Source organism: Oryctolagus cuniculus, chromosome 13 (assembly GCF_964237555.1).
Source record: "Oryctolagus cuniculus chromosome 13, mOryCun1.1, whole genome shotgun sequence".
NCBI lineage: Eukaryota > Metazoa > Chordata > Mammalia > Lagomorpha > Leporidae > Oryctolagus > Oryctolagus cuniculus.
The window spans coordinates 51143392-51149629 of NC_091444.1; the positions used below are offsets into that span (position 1 = coordinate 51143392).

The window sequence follows — 6238 nt, forward strand, 5'->3', positions numbered from 1 at the left end:
TGTGGCCCGGGAGTGCAGTGGAGGATGGCCCAGGTGCTTGGGCCCTGCACCCCATGGGAGACCAGGAAAAGCACCTGGCTCCTGCCATTGGATCAGCGCGGTGTGTTGGCCACAGCGCGCTGGCTGTGGCAGCCATTGGAGGGTGAACCAACGGCAAAGGAAGACCTTTCTGTCTCTCTCTCTCACTGTCCACTCTGCCTGTCAAAAAACAAAAACAAAAAACAAAACAACAACAACAACAAAAAACCCTCAGGAAGATCCATAAAGCGGCCAAGGGGGGAAAACACCGGAAATTCAACACCTGCTGGAGCTGCGGAGACGCTGACGACAGAGATGAGAACAGGTAACGCCGGCGGCGAGGGCGGGCGCGGAGGCGGGCTCCAGGTGCCAGAAGCGCCGCCTTGCCCGGCTCTCGCGTCGCCTCCGGCGCTCGCGCTGCTTCCTGCACGGGCGCCTCAGCACCTGGCGCGCGGGCCCCTGAGCGCCCCGCCGCCTCTCTCAGTAGAGGACCCAGAACAAACTGCAGCCGGCTCCTCCGATCGACTCCAGACTCCCCTTCGCCAGCATTTTGTTGCCCTGGTAAAGCGGCGCAACCCACAAAATGTGGTCTGTGCGGCCGTTCATGTTCATTGTACACGTGTTCGGAACCTCATCCCCTGGACGGTGTAGACGGGCATGCTGGGAGGAGTTCCATACGCATCACTTCTGGGTAAAATCCTTTGAGAGCCAACATCCCTGCACAGCGTGTATACCTTGTTCTTGACAGAGATATTAGACGAAAAGGCTGAACAGGGAGTCTGTGTTCTTAAATAGGGAGACTCGTTTTTGTCAAAATGTGAGTTCTTCAAGTGTTTGTCACTTCTGCGTGAACCAAATAAGTGTATGAAGGCTTCGAAATGTTTGAAATGTGAAGCTGCAGATGTGAAACCATTTCTTTTTGGTGTTTTCCTTTTGTGGTCTTTGTTCATATGACAAGCTTCTCTATCCTGAAACTGCCTCAACCCTCTGAAATTTCTTTTATTTCATTGAATTATTCATAAGTGGAGATATAAGTGTATAATATATTTATAATTCACTGTAATAAGTGTTCTGATCATTGAATCTGTGACTACATTTTATAGCTGTGGTGTCTACCTTAAGACCAGAAGATAAAGATGTAGAATCATCTTCAGATTCTGAAGTACTATTCCTTTTCTTATGCTTTTTATGCAATTTAAAAATGCATTACCATAATATTCCAGAAGTAAATATCTTCTCATGGTAATAAAATTAATGCTTTATATCCTTGAAATAAATGGTGAGATATGTAATTGAAAGTTGAGTGTCATGGTTTTTCACTTCTTTTGTTTTCACTTTCCAAATTTCCAAAATCTGTGGAAGTTTGTATTATTTAATTATACCAATTTAGTGTATTATATACAGATTTAGCTTCTTTTTTCTTTATGATTTGTGTCCAATAAGTTTATTTGAAGGAACTTAACGAGTTATTTGTTTCCTTTATTAAACTGATAAGAACAGATACTGCACTTGATCTTATCCAAAAGGCCGAGAAGCGATGTTATTTCCTTTATTAATACAATGATTTTTATTTTTATTTTAACTTTTTAGTTCTGGGTAGTTTTAAATTTACCAAATAGTGTTTTGAAGTTTTACAGTTACCATACACCAAAAGGTGTATGAGGGCTATTGTTATTGTTGGAACAGAAAAACAAGTTAACGAGCACTAATAAGACCCTACAAAGTTTTCAAAAAAAGAAATCAGAGAATGTATGTTAGAAATGTTGAGGGAATCTATAGTTAGGATGGGAATGGGATTAGGCAGAGAATTATAGTGACTTTGTTGCTGCCAAGCATAAAAATGAGAATGAACTATCCCTGTGAAAGTCCAGGAGGAAGAATTCTGGGAAGAGAGAATGATAGATCATATCTGTTTATCATTTTACTCTGAACTATCAGGCATTGGCACAATGCATGAAGTGGGATAACCATCATTTTTTTATATTATCATAGGCAAAAAGTAAAGTATGCAAATGGGTTCCTGGCATATGTTATAAGCTTAATCAATGAGCGTTCTTAATAAAATGTACAGTCCCATTTCATCAATAGCTGCAAAAGAGCTATACATAATATTAATACAATATTTGCTCACTATTAATCATAACATAAAGGAAGATTTTCTCTATTGTCTAGCCATTTTACTCAGCCATTTTTTCCTGAGTTAAATACTTTATGAAATAATATTTATGGTACAGGCATTTGGCCTCGCATTTAAGAGATCATTTGGGATGCCAGCAACACCCAGCATGGTGCCTGGGTTCTGTATCCTTGTACCATACCCAGTTGCAGTTTCCTGTGAATGTACAGCCTGGAAGCACACCTGGTATGTGATAGCTCACATATTTGTACCCCTCCCACTCACATCAGAGACTTGGATTGAGTTTCTGGCTACCAGTTTTCTGTACTCCTCCCTGGCAATTGGTAACATTTAGGGAATGAACTAGTGAATATATTAATTCTGTGTATCTCTGTACCTTCCTTTCTCTTGGTGATGTCTCTGTACTTTCCCAACTTTGTCAAATTCTCACTTGTAATTTATCTGATTAATTTGATGGCTACTTTTTGTGGTAATTTATCTGATGGAGTCTTATGGAAGTGTGTCATCTCTATTGGTGCCATTAAATCCTAGGAAAGGCCACTTTGGAAACTTTAAATGAATCATTTAACCTTTCTTGGTTTCATTCCCATTAGCAGTACATATGAGGCTAAAGTAGATAATTACTTCTCTATCCTCTAACTATAAAATTATACAATTATTTAATGTGAAGTATGAGAAGCTTTTCATTATCCATACTGTGAGTCAGTAATTTCCCTCTGTTCCTTGAGGTGTAGAAACTTAGACTGATCTACTTTGGGAAGTGCTTTTGCTTTTTTGATTATTAAAGTATTGGGAGAATGAATAGCTTAATGCAGGGAGGGAACAGCTTCCACAGTATAAAAATTCTCTGAATCTGGCTATTTAAAAAGACAGGAGATGACACATTTTATGTCTTTCTATCCTTATTTTTACCAAAAAGGCTACTAAAAGTGTTGGATACTGAAAAGTAGATAGGAATAAAAGTATAAGATTAAGAAGGGCCATTTTTTATATTTTGGACAATTTTCAAAGAATTTTGAGCTCATAAGTGAAGCAGAATACATAAAAACTTAAATGGCTTGTGTTTAAAGTAGCTTAAAATATTTTATTGAGAAAAGCATGGCAGTTAAGTATCAAATAATAAAGTTAAAGAAATCAAAAACTTTTTATTGAAAGAAATAATAACAAAATTTTTTTTAATTTATTTTTTTATTTTTGACAGGCAGAGTGGACAGGGGGAGAGAGAGAGACAGAGAGAAAGGTCTTCCTTTTGCCGTTGGTTCACCCTCCAATGGCCGCCGCGGCCGGCGCGCTGTGGCCGGCGCACCGCGCTGATCCAATGGCAGGAGCCAGGTGCTTTTCCTGGTCTCCCATGGGGTGCAGGGCCCAAGCACCTGGGCCATCCTCCACTGCACTCCCTGGCCACAGCAGAGGGCTGGCCTGGAAGAGGGGCAACCGGGACAGAATCCGGCGCCCCGACCGGGACTAGAACCCAGTGTGCCGGCGCCGCTAGGCGGAGGATTAGCCTAGTGAGCCGCAGCGCCGGCCAACAAAAATTTTTAATATGAAACTTTCCTTAAAGCTTGAAGAAGAAAGAAAAAATGTCAAAACTAATGAAATGAAAGTATCAGGAAACCTCTGTATATGTGCTGCTCCTGCTGGTGTCAGTAATGATGATGGATGCATTCAACAAGGAAAAAGTGGAAACCCTGAAAACCAGCAATTTACTGTTAAGAAGAAGGGAAGATTTTATGAGTAAGCCATTAGCAATATTCAACAGTAGATGATTGTTATTGTTCCATAAAACCATTTCTAATTTGGGAGAATATACATGCTTAACAAACTGTATAGTTTTAGTACAGATCTTAAATGATACTTAGTAATCAGAAACATACAAATTAACAAATGCAATGCAGTTTTTCAAATCAAATTTTTAAGCATGTTTAAAAATTAATAACCAGTTGGCAAATGTGAGGAAATAATATTTTCATACACTGTTGGTAAAGAAAATTGTAAGTCCTTTGGAAAGGTAACTAAGGAATATGTATCAAAATTTGAAATATAGTGCTCGCTTCGGCAGCACATATACTAAAATTGGAACGATACAGAGAAGATTAGCATGGCCCCTGCGCAAGGATGACATGCAAATTCGTGAAGCGTTCCAGAAAAAAAAAATTGAAATATATCCATCTCCTTCAAGAATGAAACCTGAGACATAACAATGTGTTTCACAATGTGCCTAATGAGATGCACACTTTCTGTAAGGATTCTTACCTTAGTAAACATCAACAAGCCCACAAGAGAGAAACAGTATGAGTCTATTGAGCCTAAGGAACCTCTCATTTACAAATCATACCTTACAATAAATCAGAGAACACATACCCATGGTGGGGGGAGGGGGGATCCTATGCGTGTAAATCCAGTGGGAAATCTGTAAGCTGTAAATTCTGCTGTACTGTCCATCATAGAACTCACATAAGGGAAATGTTGCATGCATGCGAAGAATGTGGGCAAACACTTAGCAGATCTCAGACCTCTTTGGAAATCAAAGAATTCAGATTGGGGAGAAACTTTATGAAGGTAATGAGTGTGGAAAAACCTTTGGCCATAAGTCATGCCTCATAAGACATCTCACACGTGGGAGAAACATTATGAATTAATGAGTGTGGAAAGGCTTTTTCCTAGAAATCCATCCTCACTGCTTTTCAGAGAATTCACAAAGGGGAGAAACTTTATGAGGGCAATAAGTGTGAAGATGTATTTTAGCTGAGATCACGCTTTGTTAATCAGAGAACTCACACAGGAAAGAAACCTTATGAATGAAATGAGTGTGGAAAAGCCTTTTTCCACAGTTCCACCCTCATTAGGCATCAGAGAAATAATTCAAGTTCCCTTTATGAGTGTAGGAAGCATAGAAAAGCCTTTTGCCTGAAGTCGTGCCTCATAAAGCAAGGAGAAACTGATGAATACAGTGAGTGTGGAAAAGCTTTTTGGTTTAAGTCTGACTAAATCAAACATCAGAAAATTCACACAAATGAAAATCCTTTTGATGTAATGAATGTGGAAAAACATTTTGCCTGAGGTCAAAATGTCATACCTCATTAAGCATCAGAGAATCCACACAGAGAAGAAACCTTATGAATGTAATGAGTGTGGAAAAGACCTAAACAAATCTTACCTCATTTAGGCATCAGAGAACTCACACAGGGAAGAAAACTTATGAAACTATAGTGAGTGTGGATAAATCTTTAGCCAGAAATCATATCTCTTAAATATTATAGAATTCACACAGGAGAAAAATCAGTGCATTTAATAGCTGTGGTAAATCCTTTGACCAGAGTTCAGCTCTCAACAAGCATTAGAGAATTCACAAAGGGGAGAAAACTTATGAATGTAGTGAGTGTGAAAAAGTCTTTAGCCAGAAATCATACCTCATTAGGCATCAGAGAATTCACACAAGGAGAAATCTTATTAATGTAATGAATTTGGAAAAGCCTTTTGGCAAGAGGTCAATCCTCATTACACATAAGAGAATTCACACAGAGAAGAAACCTTATGAATATGGGAAAAAACGCTTTCCTGAGATTCTCTTAACTTATAATAGCTTCACTTCTGGACTTGACCCTGCAGGGAAACATGACCTGTTGGGCACACATACACGCACCTAAGTTACAGACATTTATGCTGATTATATATAAAATAAAATATATGACATTAAAACTATAAAATACATATTATGAGGATATTTTTATAATAGGATACATGGGCAGGTGTTTGGTGCATCATGTTAAGTCACCAGTTGTGATGCCCACATCCCATGTGCTAGTTCCTGGACTGAGTCCAGGCTGCTTTGCTTCCTATCCAGCTTCCTGCTAATGTGCAAGATAATGGCTCAAATACTTGAGTCTCTGCCACCAAAATGGTAGATTCAGTTGGAGTTCAGGTTCCTGGCTTTGGCTTTGCCCAGTCCCAGCTGTTGTGGGTGCTGGGGAGTAACCAGCAGATGGGATATCTTTGTCTGTCTGTCTCTGTTTCTTTTTCTTTCTCTGCCTTTCAAATAACATAAAAGTAAATGAACATATTGCTTACATAAATGTACATGTT

General features: G+C 39.2%; 1 non-coding gene and 1 pseudogene across 1 annotated transcript; one reads left to right on the forward strand and one right to left on the reverse strand.

Annotated features, from left to right (window-relative positions):
• Positions 1-1441: 1441 nt before the first annotated feature.
• LOC127483647 (U2 spliceosomal RNA) lies at positions 1442-1557 on the reverse strand (annotated as a pseudogene).
• A 2641-nt stretch (positions 1558-4198) lies between these two features.
• Positions 4199-4305, forward strand: LOC127483605 (U6 spliceosomal RNA). Its single transcript, XR_007910046.1, has one exon. It is a non-coding gene; the product is annotated as a U6 spliceosomal RNA (small nuclear RNA).
• The last annotated feature ends 1933 nt before the right edge of the window (positions 4306-6238 follow it).